Consider the following 19,727-nt stretch of genomic DNA (forward strand, 5'->3'; position numbering starts at 1 on the left):
TTTAAATATTTCCCAAATGATGTTTAACAGAGCAAAGACATTTTCACAGTATGTCTGATAATATTTTTTCTTCTAGAGAAAGTCTTATTTGTTTTATTTCGGCTAGAATAAAAGCAGTTTTGAACTTTTTATGAACCGTTTTAGGGACAAAATTATTAGCCCCTTTAAGCTATATTTTTTCTCGATAGTCTAAAGAACAAACCACTGTTATACAATAACTTGCCTAATTACCCTAACCTGCCTAGTTAACCTAATTAACCTAGTTAAGCCTTTAAATGTCACTTTAAGCTGTATAGAAGTGTCTTGAAAAATATCTAGTCAAATATTATTTACTGTCATCATGACAAAGATAAAATAAATCAGTTATCAGAGATGAGTTAATAAAACTATTATGTTTAGAAATGTGCTGAAAAAATCTGCTCTCTGTTAAACAGAAATTGGAGAAAAAATAAACAGGGGGGCGAATAATTTAGGGGGGCTAATAACTCTGACTTCAACTGTATATATAGTACAGTAAGTATTCCTGTCAACCAATGAGAAAGAAAGCTCATTCTGACAGCATTTGACTGATTAAACAAATAAATAAGCAAACAAGCAAAATTGCGCAACACAGCTAATTGCAATACAAATGTTGCAAGAAGCTGCATTGGCAACAGTGCAAGATCAGTCTGAAAACAGCATTTAGAGCCTTGGTCTAAATTTGGATTAAAGTTCTCTCAAATTTGGTCCATTTTGCAATGTCACTAGCTTATTTTTGAGGCATTGTGCCTCACGCACGTGCACACATAGGGCTCAACCTGTGCAGTGCACATGCCCTTTTTAGTCTTCGATAGAAAGTGTACTTCCAAAATGATCAAAAGTAAAAAAAAAAAACGTTAAAATCCATCTTCCATCGTTCCATCTTTTATCTCCATAGCAAAATCTCAGTTTTGTAAAGCTTTTTTATTATTATTCTACTTCAAATGATGGTGATGAGAACACCATGTTATTCAAAAGAAAATAACTTAGCTTAAAAATGTAACATGTATAAATAGTGCTAGATAAAACGAATGGACCTGGGGCCTCATGTACGAAGACTTGCGTGGAAATCTTACTAAAACATTGCGTACGCACAAAGCTGTAAATGTGCGTACGCAGAAAAAATTTCAGATGTATGAAACACTGCGTACGCCGAATCTCACGCATATTCTTTTGTACATCTGAATGAAAGTGAAACTGAGCGCAACATGCACGAGCACAAAACCCCTCCCTGCCTCCTCCCCTGTATGAATATGCTAATGACTATGCTAATGGAAAAACCCAACGAAAAAGCAATGGCAAAAGCAAGCAAAAAGAGAAACTTTGAACAGAATGTGAATTGGAGGTGCTGCTTTCAGAGGTAGACCGGAGAAAAGCGGTGTTATTTGCAAGTTTGTTCTCTGGAATTAACAACAAAAGAAAAAAATAGAGTGGGAGAGCTTTTTAGCTGATGCGGTCAACACAGTTGGGTCTGAACATCGCACTGAGTGCATTAAAAAATAGAAATAGTGTGGTTTATATCTGTAAAATGTTAAAGGACACTTAACAGTCTCAGTGGCGCTACTCGTTAGACGCATGTGATCATGAATTGATACGTTCGAGCATGAACTCGGCTCGAATCCAGCATCCGATGAACTCTTTCTTGTTTTTTCCCCCGCTACATATCAGATTTTGCCAACTATTTATCACGAGAAAGACTAGTAGGAATCATCAATAAGTTCATATCAATAAGCATCATATTTTATTTGCACATTTATTGAATGGAAATGTTTCTGATTCACGTATGCAAATTCATCTTCAGATAGTGTCTTTATAGCAATGTGCGTGCGGTAGATCGCTCAGATTACATTGGGAAAACAGGCGACTGCTGCAAATTGTGCTTTAATGTTTAGCTGGTCAAATGTATGGTATGGAAACCTTATATACCTGCTGAACCCGTCTCATACAGCCGCCATTGCAAGGCTCAGACACTTTGTAGAGAGCAATTTAACACAACTGCCTCTAGGAGTCGCCAATGGAAATAAAACAGACACGCACAAAAAATCTGCGTACGCCTGCCAGAAAGCTGCCGTGAAGCTGCGCACATTCCCACGTTCAGTTCATTGTTAGTAAATCCAAACATGAGCGATTCTGAGCGTGAAATCTGGCGTACGCAAAGTTTTTGTGCGTACGCAGCGTTGATACATGAGGCCCCTGGACACAGTATTCCTGATGTCACAACTTCTTAAGCAGAAAGATATACAGTAGTACAAGTATATTCAGGGACGGGCTAATCATTTTCACTTCAACTGTATAGTTTATACAGTTGATAAGGGATAGGGGCGAGGCAGTGGCAGAGTAGATAGTGCTGTCGCAAGAAGGTCGCTGGTTCGAACCTCGGCTCAGTTGGCGTTTCTGTGTGGAGTTTGCATGTTCTCCCTGCCTTCGCAATCCAAAGACATGCGGTACAGGTGAATTGGGTAGGCTAAATTGTCCGTAGTGTATGAGTGTGTGTGTGTGTGAATGTGTGTGTGGATGTTTCCCAGAGATGGGTTGCGGCTGGAAGGGCATACGCTGCATAAAAACTTGCAGGATAAGTTGGCGGTTCATTCCGCTGTGGCGACCCCGGATTAATAACGGGACTAAGCCGACATGAAAATGAATGAATGAATGTAATTGGGATAGAAATGAATACACTAAGTCTATAGAAATATCTCCTAAAGTACTAAGTGTAAAGGAATTGTCCATAATTATTTTTCCAGCAGGTGTTTTACTCCGACTTTGAGTTATGCATAGCCTTGTGCTTGAAATTCAAAGGAGATTTAATGAATAGTGAACTGGTAATTTTCTCGCAAGACATTACCTGCTGTCCTGCAACCATGCACTCTATTACGGCATTCACAAAGAGTTTATAATTCCTCATTGAACCAAAAGGACTAGGCATGGGATGATAACCGGTTTCAAGGTTTACCGCTTTTTGGAAAAGTCAGTGTTTTAAGGCCACTAAAAGTTTCTGCTAAACCATTCCTACAGTATATGTAATTGTTGTTTATTTAGCTTTTTTTTAAAGCAACAGTAGCTTCAGCAAAAAAATGGATCATCCATATCAAGAGCTTCTGATCAGCCAGCCTGATCTCACGAGGAAACATAACTATTTTACATTTTCATATATTAACTCACTGGCCACTTTATTAGGTACGCCTGTCCAACTGCTTGTTAGTGCACATTTTTAATCAGCCAATCACATGGCAGCAACTTAATTCATTTAGGCATGTAGACATGGTCAAGACGATCTGCTGCTGTTCAAACCCAGCATCAGAATGGGGAATAAAGGTGATTTAAGTGACTTTGAACGTGGCATGGTTGTTGGTACCAGCCGGGCTGGTCTGAGTAATTCAGAAACTGCTGATCTACTGGTATTTTCACGCACAACCTTCTCTAGGGTTTACAGAGAATGGAACAACATGAAAGCATGGATCCATCCTGCCTTGTATCAACCTTTCAGGCTGATGGTGGTAGTGTTGTGGTGTGGGGGATATTTCTTGGCACACTTTGGGTCCATTAGTACCATTTGAGTATTGCTGCTGACCATGTCCATCCCGTATGACCACAGTTTACCCATCTTCTAATGGTTACTTCCAGCAGGATAACACACCATGTCATAAAGCACAAATCAACTCAGACTGATTCCTAGAACATGATAACAAGTTCCCTGTACTCAAATGGCCTCCACAGTCACCAGAACTCAATCCAATAGAGCACCTTTGGGATGTGGTGGAACAGGAGAATCGCATCATGGATGTGCAGCCGGCAAATCTGCAGCTACTGTGTGATGCTCTCATGTCAATATGGAGCAAAATCTATGGAATATTTCCAGCACCTTGTTGAATCCATGCCACGAAGGATTAGGGTAGTTCTGAAGGCAAAAGAGGGTCCAACCCGGTACTAGCAAGGTGTACCTAATAAAGTGGCCGGTAAGTGCACATTGTGTTCAATGGGGAAAAAGCTTGTTTTATTTTCACCCGGACATTTATAAGAACCTATTTTAGAGCAGTATTCATGATACTGTTTGATCCAAGGTTATCATATACCGGACCATGCCTAGTCAAAGGACAAGTGAAAGCCTTTATTTTTACAGTGGTCACATGAAACAAAAAGAGACTGGTAGGGGAAGGACATCACAGACGCGACGGCGCATCTCCTTTCTCCCTCGACACAAACAACATGGCATAACAAGGCCAGCAGATAGTGCTGGCAGTGGCATCATTTACCGCGTGTCGAAGGTTAAGTACCTCGCTGAGGAGGTCTTGATCAATATCTCACCTAGCAGTGAACCCACCGAGGCAGCACTGAGTGAAAGGTGAAAAGCTTTCTGTACGTCACAGAGAGAAAAACCAACAACAGTCCCATGAGATGCTGTCTGACACAATCTTCCTCTGTGTAGTCGAGTACTCACTTTTAGAAAAGCTAAACTAAAGCATCACTGGTGCTTACATTTGATACGGCAACATTTACTGCAGTTCTGCTTTCAACAGCGACAATTCTGACATCATTTGTCATGACCAACAGCCAATCACTTTTCAGGTCAATTTCAAAACTGTTTAAAAGTCTGAATATGCAAAACAACAACTGTCTGCAAATCCTGCCAGATCAAAGAGGACATTTTACTCAAAGGCAACGGTGATTGGTAACTGGTTTTAATTGAGAGACAATATTCTTTTACATCTAATTAAAAATCTTAGAAGTTTGAAATTGTGGAAGATTATATTTCACCACAAATTAAAAATACTGTCATGTATCATAATGAATAATATTTTATTTTAACCTTTTTCTGCTGTTTGAATGCTTGAATATGCAGAATAATATGTTTCAAAACTAACAAATCCAGCGGTTAATCTAAAAATCTAAATCCTGTAATATAAATTCTGTAATTTGTCATAAGTTGAATCTGATATGGCAAAATTTACTTCAGTTCGGCTGTAAACAGCGACAACTCTGACATCATTTTTCATGACTGAGGGCTAATCGCTTTACACATCAAATTCAAAACTGTTTAAAAGTTTGAATATTCAAAACAACTATGCAAATTCTTTCAGATCATAGAGAACTGTTGACTCAAAAGACAAAAAAGGTCATTGATTTAGTTTAAGAGCCATTTTTTTTAGCATCTAATTAAAAATCTCAGAGGTTTGAAATTGTGGAAGTTTATAATTCACCACAAATTCAAAGTACTGTCATGTATCATGATGAATAATAGTTTATTTTAACCTTCTTCTGCTGTTTGTATGCTTGAATATCCACAATAATTTATTTCAAAACTAACAAATCCAGCAGTTCAATCTTTAAATCTAAATTCTGTCAAATAAAATCTGTAATTTGTTATAAGTTGCGTCTGAAATGGCAGAATTTACTTCAGTTCTGCTTTAAACAGCGACAATTCTGACATCATTTTCATGACCAAGAGCCAATCACTTTCCAGATACATTTCAAAACTGTTTAAAAGTTTGAATATTTAAAATAACTATGCAAATCCTGCCAGATCAAAGAGAACATTTAATCAAAGGAAACTGTAATTGGTAACTGATTTTTATTGAGAGGCAATTTTCTTTTACATCTAATTAAAAATCTTAGAAGTTTGAAATTGTGGAAGAGTATAATTCACCATAAATTAAAAATACTGTCATGTATCATGATAATATTTTATTTTAACCTTCTTCTGCTGTTTGAATGCTTGAATATGCAGAATAATTAATTTCAAAACTAACAAATCCAGCAGTTAATCTTTAAATCTAAATTCTGTCGTAAAATCTGTAATTTGTCATATTTGCATCTGATATGGCAAAATTTACTTCAGTTCTGCTTTAACCAGCGACAATTCTGACATCATTTTCAAAACCAAAAGACAATCACTTTCCAGATACAATTCAAAACTGTTTAAAAGTTTGAATATTTAAAATAACTATGCAAATTCTGCCAGATCATAGAGAACTGTTGACTCAAAAGAAAAAAAAAAGGTCATTGATTTAGTTTAAGAGCCAATTTTTTTTGCATCTAATTAAAAATCTCAGAGGTTTGAAATTGTGGAAGATTATAATTCACCACAAATTCAAAGTACTGTCATGTATCATGATGAATAATAGTTTATTTTAACCTTCTTCTGCTGTTTGAATGCTTGAATATGCAGAATTATATGTTTCAAAACTAACAAATCTAGCAGTTCAATCATTGATTCCAAATTCTGTCGTCAAATCTGTAATTTGTCATATTTGCATCTGATATGGCAAAATTTACTTCAGTTCTGCTTTAAACAGCGACAACTCTGACATCATTTTCAAGACCAAAAGACAATCACTTTCCAGATACAATTCAAAACTGTTTAAAAGTTTGAATATTCCAAATAACTATGCAAATCCTGCCAGATCAAAGAAAACTGTTGAATCAAAAGAAAAGATTAATGGTCATTGATTTTGATTGAGAGTTTGGTGTCTGACTATAAATCTGCTTCAGGGGCAGTTGGTGTGGGCTTCAGGGGTAGTCAATATTTTGTTTCAAACCTTAAGTCTGCTGTTTAAAAACTTGGGGGGGGGGGGGGGGGGGGGGGGAGGGGGGGTGTATGAAAATGCAAATAAACAATGACAAAAAAAAAATGGGTTTACAAAAAAAAAGAAAAACTGGTGTTCATGGCAGATTATGAGGAATAGTTTATATTATAGTTTGTATTATATTATTTATTATTTATATTATTAATATTTCATTTTTAACCTTCGATTTAAAATATGTTTTGAAAAGCTTGGAGAAAAAAAATGAGTAAACAGCCTGTTAGTTTGAATATGCAAATATATGATCAAAATAAAAAAAAACTGAGAACTGTGAACGGATAGTGAACTGCGGAATAAAAAAGTAAACTTTTTAAAAAAATAATACTAATAATGCATCTGAAAAATAACAAATCCAACAGTTTGTCAGTTTTTCAGTCATTTACCAGCTTTCATAAATTCTTTATAGTGAAGCCCTGAAAAAAATGGATTTAGCAGAAAAAAACTGATGTTTATGGCATATTACAGGGAATAGTTTATATTATAGTTTGTATTATATTATTTATTATTTAAATTATTAATATTTAATTTCTAACTTTGTTAAAAAGATGTTTAAAACGGTTAAAAATAACATTTAGTAAACATCCGGTTAGTTTAAATATGCAAATATATTAATGAAAAACTGAAATAAGAAATTGAGATCTGAAAATTGACAGTGAAATGCTGATTGATATTTAAAAATACAAAAAACACTAGGAATTTACAAAATAACTAATGTTTAAACATTTGGCAATTATGTAAGATTATGGAGAATAGTTTATATTATATTATTTATTATATGTATAATTAATATTTAATTTCTGACCTCCTGTTTAAAACATGTTTAAAAAGATTGAAAAAAAAAACAATGAGTAAACATCCAGTTAGTTTGAATAAAGAAATATATAAAGATTATGAGATCCGAAATAAATATAATAAGTATATAAGATTAACTAAAAAGAAGAACTAATTTAAAAATCAATAAATAAACGTATTAGATCTGAAAATTGACAGTAAAAGGCTGACTGAAAATTTAAAAAAAAAAAAAAAGATTTAGATACAATACAACTAATGTTCGAACATTTGACAATTATGGCTGATTATGGAGAATATTTTTCATTAGAGTTTGTACTATATTATTTATATTATTAATATTTAATTTCTAACCTTCGGTTTAAACAAAGAGCATAGAATTACCAAGAGGCGACACTCTAGTGCGATTTGGTAAACAGCCACTAGATGGCGCGGCAGTGATTTTGGAATGAAAACTCCAATAGAACAACAGCATATTATAAGTCTGTAAAATAAACTATTAAAAGTGCTGATGATTGAGATAGTAAGTGTTGTATTGTCGTCTTTCAGGTTGTATCTCAGCTTTAATGTGCTTTTAAAATAAATAAATAAAAAACAAAGCAACTGCTTGCCATCGCGACAGTAATAAAATCCAATGGACAGCCGTCGCAGTATGCAGTTGAAGACATAATTATTAGCCTCCCTCTGATTTTTTTTTCTTTTTTTAAATATTTCCCAAATGATGTTTAACAGAGCAAGGACATTTTCACAGTATGTCTCATAATGTTTTTTCTTCTAGAAAGAGTCTTATTTGTTTTATTTCGGCTAGAATAAAACTACTGTTTATTTGTTAATTCAGTTCTCAAAATTTATTTAAAGCCATTTTGAGGTCAAAATTATTAGCCTCTTTAAGCTATGTTTTTTTGATACTCTACAGAACAAATCATCGTAATACAATAACGTGCCTAATTACCCTAACCTGCCTAGTTAACCTAATTAACCAAGTTAACTAATGTCACTTTAAGCTGTATAGAAGTGTCTTGAAAAACATCTAGCCAAATATTATTTACTGTCATCATGGCAAAGATAAAATAAATCAGTTATTAGTAATGAGTTATTAAAACTATTATGTTTAGAAATGTGCTGAAAAAAAATCTGCTGTCCTCTAAATATGATTTGGAAAAAAAATAGCCTCGTGCCAACGCACGCCTCCCACCAGTGCCGATATACAGCCATATCGCACTGCTATGAGTGTGATATTGCTCGTATATATATATATATATATATATATATATATATATATATATATATATATATATATATATATATATAAATATATATATATATATATATATATATATATATATATATATATATATATATTATATATATATATATATATATATATATATATATATATATATATATATATATATATATATATATATATATRTGTGTGTGTGTGTGTGTGTGTGTGTGTGTGTGTGTATAAAAGAACTAATGTTTGAACATTTGATAGTTATTACAGATTATGGGGGACAGTTTATATTATAGCCTGTACTATATTGTTTATTATTTAAATTAATAATATTTAATTGTATTAAATTAATATTTGATTTCCTTCAGTTTAAAAGATGTTTAAAAGTTTCGGCTAGTTTGAATATGCAAAAATATTAAGGAAAAAAAAACTCTGAAAATGAGATCTGAAAATGTATTCGTTTGCAAACAATCTAATGATCAAACATTTGACACGTATGGCAGATTATGGGGATAGTTCAAAAGTTACAATTTGGTTATTTATAAAAATGTTTTTGGGTTCAACTTTCTGAACATGCAAAGGCACAAATGAGATAAAAAAAAATTAAGCATATTTTAAGTGAATAATTTAGCAATTGAAAGACTCATTTGGACAGCTTTTTGGCCTTTGAGCTTAAAATGTATCTAATTTTATTTTCAGAAGAAGAGCTACCGTTGCAAATCTTCACCTCTTGTGTTTTCCAGGAACAAATAACAGCCTACAGCCCGGGAACACCATGAGGATGAGTAAATAATGACAGACTTTTCATTTTGGGGTGAACTGCAGCATTAATAAATCAGCAACATTGTTCGATATGAGATTGTTTGTTCAGATGACATTTGGGCGAATATGACTAGCTCTAGCATGTTTCACGTTTGATTATTACCAAGAAGCTCACAGTTATCGAGATGCAGCCGTTGTAATATAATGACAACAAGCCCCGTCTCTATTATACACCCTCAATATGTATGAATCTAATTTTAGTGTAAAACTATCTCAAACGGCAGACCGCTGGCGCTAAAACATCTCCATTTCTAAACGCTACAAGTAAGTTACAGCCCCTGTTTTACCCGTAACATACCTTCACTTGCTGATGCCGTTCATCCATCATTGTCTGGCATGAATTTGCTTGTCATATTTCATCCCTCGCTCTTCTCTGAAGCCTTAAATATCTTGTCTTGGGGAAACGCTGACTACAGAAAGAGCTTCTGGATATTACATGTGTATATTGTTGTTCAAACCGTGGAGTCCGTAATCTCTCAAAGTAAGTGGTGTTTGAAATTCAGCAAACCTATAACAGGAGAAAACAAATAACTCTGCTAATGAGACACTTCCATCATGAGGTCAATGAAGAGACTATTATGAATGGCCAAGAGATTGAATTTAACAATGTCCTAATTTGTTTGTACCTGATTTGGATTTAGCCTAAATATGTTATTTTGTGTAACCGTGTTAAGGAATGGCTACTAAAACATTAACATTAAGCATTTTTTTTTTTATGTTTTCGGGTTTAAAATACATGAACAGCCATTCCAGCGAGGAAAGAAAACAAATCATGACTTAAAAAGTTCAAATTATGACTTAGCAACTTAAATTGCCTTGCTGAAAAAGCCAGCTTAAAACAGCCTAGGCTGGTTGGCTGGTTTTAGCTGATTGACCAGGCTGGTTTCAGAGGGGTTTTGGCCATTTCCAGCCTGGTTTTAGCTGGTCAGGCTGGAAAATGACCAGCTAAAACCAGCTTGACCAGCTTGTTTTAGCTGGTCAAGCTGGTTTTAGCTGGTCATCTCCCAGCCTGACCAGGCTGGAAATGGCCAAAACCCCTCTAAAACTAGCCTGGTCGACCAGCTAAAACCAGCCAACCAGCCTAGGCTGGTTTAAGCAGTTTTTTCAGTAGGGTGATGTCTTACTTAATCAAATTTATGACAGAAAAACTAGAAATCATGACTTAAGAAGATGAAATGATCACTTACTAAGTAAAAAGTATGACATAAAGTCGAATTTATACTTAAAACTCTAAATTATCATCGTCAATATTATGACTTATAATGTTGAAATGACTAATTAAGTTTAATTAATTAGTTAAATTAGGCTTAATTTATTTAATTGCTAACTTATAATGTCAACTTTTAAGGCAGGTTTTGATTTCCTTACCTGGCGGAAATGACCTTCCTTAAAAATAAATACCAACTATGAAAAATGACGGCGAGGATATCAGTGTGTCATTACAATTTCCAATTTATAATTCTGAACGATATCTATATATAATGTTCTAATACTTTGCATCGCAATCACAGCCTGAAGGGAGGAGTGAACTGCAGAAGCGTCGCGTAGCCTCTATGAAATCATAACAAATAACTTTTTCTAAAATCTAAATCAAGTAATTTTAGCATGTCAAAGTCAAATTTATCCATATAAAATATATTTTCCCAACAACAAAAGTGTGGCTGGTGAAAATGGCGAGTGGTTAATGTTGGAAATCTACTAGCCACAGTGGCTGATCAAAAAAGTTAATGTCAAGCCCTGCTGCTGACAGCGTAGAAATTATGATTTAAGAAGACAAAATGATCACTTACTAAGTAAAAAGTATGACAAAAGTCAAATTTATGAGATAAAAATTAAAATTGTTACGTAAAATTGGAAATAATTACTTAATACAAAGTAAATAATATGACTTATAATGTCAGAATTACTCGATTAAGTTTAATCAATCAGTAAAACTTAATTTATTTTATTGCTAATTTATAATGCCTTTCAAGGCATGATTTTGTTTTCCTTAACGAAATCTGGCGGAAATGACCTGCCTTAAGAATTAATAGGCTATCAATTACCTGCTAAATATATGAAAATTGACGGCGAGGATATCAGTATGTCATTTCAATATCCAATTTATAATTCTGAATGATATATAAATCGTGTTTTAATACCTTGCATTGCAGTCAGCCTCAAGGGAAACTCAAACATTAGCAAAATAAAGCGCAAATATGAACTGACAGAAGCGTCACGTATCTGAAATCATAACAGATCGCTTTCTCTTTCCGTTTCCGCTGATTCTGTTCATCCTTGACGCAAACTTTTACCTGTATGGCTCAGATTTTGGACTGTTGAACTTGAACGCGGCCACGTAATGTCAGAGACAACATTTTCTTATTATATAGAGATTAAAATATGTGTTCCCTGCTTTGTTGGTGGAACTTGCGTCAAAGACGCAGCGCTTCCTTCCGATTTGTATCCGATATCAAAATTATGAAGTGTATTAATGTGAAGCGTCACACCTTAATTTTGCAAGGAGCTATGGAAATTATAGAAGTTAATGGAGGTATTTCCCCAATATTAAGCTATGCACTGTGCTTATTTTTATACTAATATTATTAAATAAAACTAGCAAATAGCTTTTGTTTACTGAAATAATGTATTACAAAAGTATTTGCTGCATTTGTTTTTATCAAATCTGATATATATATATATATATATATATATATATATATATATATATATATATATATATATATATATATATATATATATATTTTTTTTTTTTATAATAATTTATTTTATATAATAATGTAAAAGTTGTGCATTGGAAAACGTTGTTGGTCAGCTGATTTGTTTTATTATACAAATTATTCAGGACTAATTTAATTTCACCTCAGTTTTATATTAGATTAAAAAGATATCCTAGTTATTAATTTAGTTACAATACATTTCATAAAATACATTTTTGTGAAACTCAAAGTCAATCAGAATACTTTCACCCAAACGATTATTGCAACACAGGCTCATTCTGAAAGTGTACCCCATATGCATTTCTGGAGATCATGAATTACATAGGCAGGGGAGTGTATGGCTGCATTTCGCCTTTAAAACGAACGCTACGGGACAGTATGACGCCAGCCCTTTACCAGCTGACCAGTTAACTCCGAATGGACTGTCCGCTTTTACCAGTTCATCGCATATGTCAGCAGACTTGATGCGCAGAGAGGAGTTGACCACGATGACGAGGTTCAAGTCTGAAGAAGAATGGTTCCAGAAGTGGGTAAGACAAAAACAAAAGCCAAAAAATAAAATAAATGAGTAAATAACAGGGTTATACTGTATTAAAATCTGAAAATGTGGTAAAAATCAGGCAGCCGTGAGGGCTTTGCTTTTTCTGATATTGCTGTTGAAAACACTGTCGGTTGGGTTTGGGGAAGGGTCAGTCGGTCAGTCGACAGCGGCCTCTGGTGGATTTACGCAAGATCAATTGGCGCAAATGGCACTCGCGAGAGCAATTTGTGATCTCAAAAAGTGTACACAGCGCCCTCTGGCGGATTTGCAAAAACAAAAACTGCAAAAAACTTAGCTCCTGGAACGTGCTTGGCACTATCCAACAATATATATATATATATATATATATATATATATATATATATATATATATATATATATATATATATATATATATATATATATATATATATATATCCAGTTGAAGTCTGAATTATTAGACTCTCTGTTTATTTTTTCCCCCAATTTCTGTTTAATGGAGAGAAGAGTTTTCCAACACATTTCTAAACATAATAGTTTTAATAATTAATTTCTAATAACTGATTTATTTTATCTTTACCATGATGACAGTAAATAAAATTAGACTAGATATTTTTTAAAACACTTCTAAACAGCTTAAAGTGACATTTAAAGGCTTAACTAGGTTAATTAGGTTAACTATGCAGGTTAGGATAATTAGGCAAGTTATTGTATAACAACAGTTTGTTCTGTAGACTATCAAAAAAAACTATAGCTTAAAGGGGCTAAAAATTTTGTCCTTAAAATGGAGTTTAAAAAATTAATAACTGCTTTTATTCTAGCCAAAATAAAACAAATAAGACTTTCTCCAGAAGAAAAAATATTATCAGACATACTGTGAAAATTTCCTTGCCCTGTTAAACATCATTTGGGAAATATTTAAAAAAGAAAAAAAAATTCAAAGGGGGGCTAATAATTCTGACTTCAACTGTATTTATATATATATAAATATATATATATATATATATATATATATATATATAAATATATATATATATATATATATATATATATATATATATATAAAATATATATATATATATATATATATATATATATATATATATATATATAGAGAGAGAGAGAGAGAGAGAGAGAGAGAGAGAGAGAGAGAGAGAGAGAGAGAGAGAGAGAGAGAGAGAGAGAGTTACCGTAGCTGCAGTAACTTCTAAGGAGTAGCTTCTAAATTAAATTATAAGTAGCTTGTAGCTTGGTAAACAGTTTTAAAGTGGCTTCCCCAACACTGCCTATAATGCAAAACCAGTGTCTGTGACAGAAACTAAATTTGCATTTCCAACAGTGGAAAGCAGGAGGAAAAACACTCTCTTCATTGAACACAGCTATGCCTTTTCAAAGCCAGAACAATAGCACAGAGAAATTTGGTAAAATCCCTCGGCATCTGGTAGAAATGGTGTCATTCATTGGTGTGGCGTCCTCAAAGTCAGCGGCGACACATGAATGAACAGGTCTGGACTGGTGAAAATAAAGTGACCGTGCTGATCTGAGAGCAGATGCTGTTAAAAGGTTCTTGTGTATGACAGGTTCAATCAACCAGTCTCACCAGAGATCCTGAGAACACAGCCAAACAAATACACTTTCAATTTAGAAAATACCAAATTATTAATAGGTGTAAAAACCACCCCCCTACCCTCCAAAAAAGAACCAGGGATGTTCTTATGACACTAGAAGATGAAAATGTTGTTGAAACCCAACGTTGAGTTCATCCATATTTGACCGAATCTAGATTTTTTTTAACATGAAACTAAAAAAAAAAAAAAAAAAAAAAACTTTTTAAAATAAATTTTGATTATTGGCTGGGTCAGTTGGCATTTCTGTGTGGAGAGTGCATGTTCTCCTAGTGTTGGCATGGGTTTCCTCCAGGTGCTCCAGTTTCCAAACACATGCGCTATAGGGGAATTTGGTAAGCTAAACTGTCCGTAATGTATGTTTGTGATTGAGTGTGTATGAGTGTTTCCCAGTTATGGGTTGCAGCTGTAAGGGCATCCGCTGCATAAAACATATGCTGAATAAGTTGCCGGTTCATTCCGCTGTGGTGACCCATAAATAATAAAGGGACTAAGCTGAAAATAAATTTAATTAATTAATTAATTAATCCCTACAGATGGGTTTTTCCGTGCTTTAGTATTGTCCATGTTTTATCACTGGGTTACAATAACAAAGCATTTTATTTGAGTAAGAATTGTAATATATATAATGCACTATACTTTGCTGGCATATGCATTATTGAAAAAAAAAAAAAAAAAAAAATATATATATATATATATATATATATATATATATATATATTTTTTTTTTTTTCAATAATGCATATGCCAGCAAAGTATAGTGCATTATATATATATAATAGTTGATTATTATATAGTTGAACTATATATATATATTTTAATTATTATTATTTTTTCAATAATGCATATGCCAGCAATGTATTGTTCATTATTTCTTCTGAGAAAAACTAAATAAATAAATAAGTAAAAAAAAATCTCTCTTCCTATATATTATTGTTCTGCAAAGCTTATTGCTGATTGGTCTTTTTATATATTACCATTCTTACTCAAATAAAATGCTTTGTTATTGTAACCCAGTGGTAAAACATTTATATTATAGTTGAAGTCAGAATTATTAGCCCCCTGTTAATTTTTTCCCCATTTTCTGTTTAACAGAGAGCAGATTTTTTTCAACTCATTTCTAAACATAATAGTTTTAATAATTCATCTCTAATAGCTGATTTATTTTATCTTTGCCATGGTGACAGTAAATAATATTGTACTAGATATTCTTCAAGACACTTCTATACAGCTTAAAGTGCCATTTAAAGGCTTAAGTAGCCTAATTAGGTTAACTAGTCAGGTTAGGGTAATTAGGTTTGTTTTATAAACTAGCAAAAAATAAATAAATAAATTAGCCTAAAGGGGATAATAATTTTGTCCTTAAAATTGTGTTTAAAAAAAATTAAAAACTGCTTTTATTCTTGTCAAAATAAAACAAATAAGACTTTCTCCAAACAGAAAAATCAGACATAGTGTGAAAATTTCTTTGCTCTGTAAACATCATTCAGGAAATGTTTAAAAAAGAAAAAAAAATTCAAAAGGGGGCAAATAATTTTGACTTCAACTTTATATATATTATACTGTAGTTTTGGGTGAGGGAAAATATATAATAATAATAAAGTAATATAAAAAATTTACATTTTTTAAAGTTTAGAGAGGGTCTTCTGAAAATCAAAGTAAAAATGGATCTGTCTAATTTTGTTATTGTTTGTTCAGAAAACAAATGCTAAGCTGAAACATGATTAAAAACCTAAAAAGAAACTGCTGTTGCTTCACAGCAAGAATATCACTGGAGCCTCGGCTGTCGGCGTTTCCGTGAGGAATTTGCAAGAATCCCCATGTTGGTGTGGGTTTTCTCCAGGTGCTCCATTTTCCCTTACAAGTCCAAAGACATGCAGTATTGATTAACTGGGTAGGCTAATTCTTCCGTAGTGTATGTGTGTGAATGAGAGTGTATGGGTGTTTCCCAGTGATGGACTGAAGGATGGTCATCCGCTGCGTAAAACATATGCTGTACAGGTAAACTTCACTCCTCTGAACCCAAAAAGGTTCTCTAGAGGTCATGGTCTTTAGCGTCCTTGTTAGAGCAACCAACTCCCATGCGGAAATTGCCGCTTCGATCCCAGCTCAGAGTGGGTTGGGTGTAATAGGACCGATGGGGCATACAATGGCGTGGGTTTCCTCCGTGTGCTCCAGTTTCCACCACAGTCCAAACACATGCACTATAGGTGAATTGGGAAAACAAAAAAAAATGGCCATATGCACGTAAATGTGAGTGTGTATGGGTGTTTCCCAGCACTAATTTGTGGTTGGAAGGGCATCCACTGCTTAAAACATATGCTGAAATAGTTAATAAGTACTAAGCAACTGTTATGTGCTTTTTTTCTCAACAGCACTTCAACCCTTACCAATTTAATTTCCATAATATTAACTGGAATAGTTAAATATTGACATATCGATGTTCGTGTTTTGAATGAGAGCACTTTTATTGCCACACGCTCGACATCACAAGTTAAAATAAAAATAGCATATATGTACGGTTTTTATTTTATTTTGGGGGGAATAAAGCAAGGTTTAAATTAGTAGGCCAGAAACATGACAAGCTGTCTGAAATGGGGCGTCTGTCGCAGTGAAGTCACATCATCGCATCGACACACTTGCACTGTAGACATCTGCCTTAATTATACAGCCGCTATCTAGTGTTGTCTCACTGCACATGTCTGTGTTGACACTCTGCTAGATTATTAAAGATGAAGTGTGTCTTTTTTGGGAGGAAAGTACAATACTAAGTGTCCTTGCTTAGCATACAGATTAAAAGTAAAGCATTACGGCACTATTATTTGCAGCCTGAAACAAATATACTCTTATGTTAAGCTACACTGTTAAAAAAAATATATCTGTAAATTAAAGAGCCTATATTTTGGGTTTTTGAAAATGCCCTTCCATGTAGTGTGTAACACATCTCTAAGTGACATGAAATATCCAGTTAAGGCTTTAAATCTGTAAGTGTACAGTGTTACAACCGGCTCAAAGTTGCAAGATTAGAGAGACAATATGGACCAGGTAAATTGAAAAGAGTAATGATTTATTAACAAAATGTATAAGTCAAGTCAAGTCAAGTTTTATTTGTCACATACATAGTTATACAAAGTATGACCAGCAGTGAAATGTAGGTCAGGTCCGCTCCAGAGATAGTGCAAGTATAGATAAACAAAGAATTAAACATTAAGGAAAAAGAAGAAAAAAAAAGAAGAAAAAAAACGTGCAAAAAAAAAGATGTGCAAAATTTTATACAAGGTAATAAGAATAGCAGCAATATGATGTACTTATGAATATGACTACTACAATGATAAATACGAAAAAATCACGTAATGTGTAACACCGGGTTAGAATTTAGTAGCCTGATGGCCTGGGGAAAGAAACTCCTCCTAAGTCTCTCAGTTTTTGCCATCAAGCTACGAAATCGTTTTCTAGATGGAAGCAAAGTGAATAGATAATTGTCAGGATGGTTTAAGTCCTTACAGATTTTAACAGTATTTAATTAAATTAATACAGATTAATTTATTAATTACAAATTAATAAAAGTATTTAAAGCAATCAAAGTCAGTATACTGTAAGTGAAAGTCAGTAGTGAAAAGCATGTGTATGGTAGTGTACTGAGCTCATGATCCAAACTACAAACTAAAATAAATCAAAAGCGCCGAGCAGAGACGTCCGGCTAATGCCGAGTTCAGACTGCATGATTTTCAAACTAGTCGTGTCACAGATGTTTACACACTGCTTTACTATCTGGGCTTGCGTTTCGTCGCTGCTTTGTTTACACTGCAAGATGGTTCGGCGACATGGACATTCACATTACATGACTTTACTATAGGGAGAATTGCCGACAACTTCGTCCAAACTACGTCTCACAGCCAAAAACATGCAGTATATCTTTTGTTATTAACTACATAATGAGAAAGAAGCCTTTAATGGGGTAGAACATGTACATGTTTGCTCACCTGGGTTTAAAGGGAATTAATAAACTAATTTCTTTCTGTATGAAATGTCAAACAGACACGGTTGCTCATGAGTCCTGTCAAACCTCCCCTAGTTTTCCTCCATTTCGTGGGTCCAAATAAACCAAAAAAAGAGCGCTGTTAACTTCTCCCCCAGCCTCCTGCTGGCCTGCAGCAGGTATACACACACGCACACACAAGTGAAAGCTGCTCTCTCATTGGCTGTAGGCGATGGCTGATGTTATTTTCAGTCAAAACTCAATTCACACGGCATGATTTGAATCGCCGACAGCTCCAGATATTCAGCACGCCAAATATCTCACAGGCATTGGCGACTCATCGGTGATTCTCTCAGATCGCGTCTTTGAAAGTTCATACTGTGTGATTGTCACTCACGTGCACAAGCTGCGATTTGCTTGTGATTTCAGGCATTTGTCTGCGATGTCTCAAAACCTGTTGGCGAGCCAAAATCGGGGCTAAAATTACGCAGTCTGAACTAGGCATAATCGAGCTCCTCTCCTGACAGAATGCCGGACTCCTTATAAACACCACACAATGGGTCTCAGGTGGGAGGACCCACCCACCAATCTGCAATCATCATGCAGGCTCTGCAAATCACAGAATACATATACAAACAGGTCCCACATGGGACCTAACAAGTGTTTAAAACTGTTGATTCATCTATAAAAGAGTCGACTCATATTGCTTCAAACGAGTCGTCTTGATAACGAGTCATTAGATGTTTCGCGATGACGTATCTACGAAACACAAGTAGTTGCGCGCGCAAACCCGGGAGATTTGAAACCTGCGGCCCCGCCCTCTAACTAGTGATGGGAAGTTTGGATCATTTTAGTGACTCGGATCTTTGAGTCTCGTTCATCAAGATGAACGAATCTTTTTTCGAGTCATTTCGTTCATTTGGTTCAATTTGCCAAAATATTATTAAAATGTCACGAATTGCTTCCAAACACATCTACAAGAAGCCCAAAAGGTTGATTGCACGACAAATAAGTCATAAATAGAATATAAGAAGGAGAAAATAATAATTCAATGTTTACCTGCTCTTTTGTCTATGAAGGTATTGTTGTCTCTTTGCTCAGCTCACCTCTTCATGTCTTGAAATGTCAGGGGTTCATTCACGTTACACTGACAGTCACATATAATCTTAAATCATATAATCTCAAGAAAGTTGAGCTAGTCCGAACTTCTGCAGCAAACAACGCCTCTGAAGCGGCACCGACGGATCCACAATGCAGTTCGGCGATGCCTGGCGTCACCCATTACAAATGAATAGAAAGCGTTGACACTGACGCACCATGTGAATGGGGTGTGTACCAATATATGGTCATACCGCATTGCTAAGATTGTGATATTAGGTTTATACAACAGTTTGATGGCATAATTGTGTGTATAAAAAAGAAAATATAACACGGAGAGT

General features: G+C 34.3%; 2 protein-coding genes across 3 annotated transcripts in view; one reads left to right on the top strand and one right to left on the bottom strand.

Moving 5' to 3' along the window:
• The window catches only part of cdh22 (cadherin 22), a 499,150-nt gene extending 487,279 nt beyond the window's left edge, over positions 1-11,871 (bottom strand). The window contains exons 1-2 of one of the 2 annotated variants that reach the window (XM_073954734.1): positions 11,739-11,871; positions 9,743-9,952 (exon numbers count right to left, since the gene is read on the bottom strand). The gene's annotated coding sequence lies outside the window, so the exon portion shown is untranslated. Of the gene's footprint in view, positions 1-9,742; positions 9,953-11,585; positions 11,715-11,738 lie in introns of those variants that run through there. The other variant, XM_073954733.1, reaches the window with a different exon arrangement.
• Positions 1-19,727, top strand: part of LOC141386375 (uncharacterized) — a 506,139-nt gene that overhangs the window by 86,673 nt on the left and 399,739 nt on the right. The window lies entirely within an intron of this gene.

The sequence above is a fragment of the Danio rerio genome, chromosome 6, assembly GCF_049306965.1.
Source record: "Danio rerio strain Tuebingen ecotype United States chromosome 6, GRCz12tu, whole genome shotgun sequence".
Taxonomy (NCBI): Eukaryota; Metazoa; Chordata; class Actinopteri; order Cypriniformes; family Danionidae; genus Danio; species Danio rerio.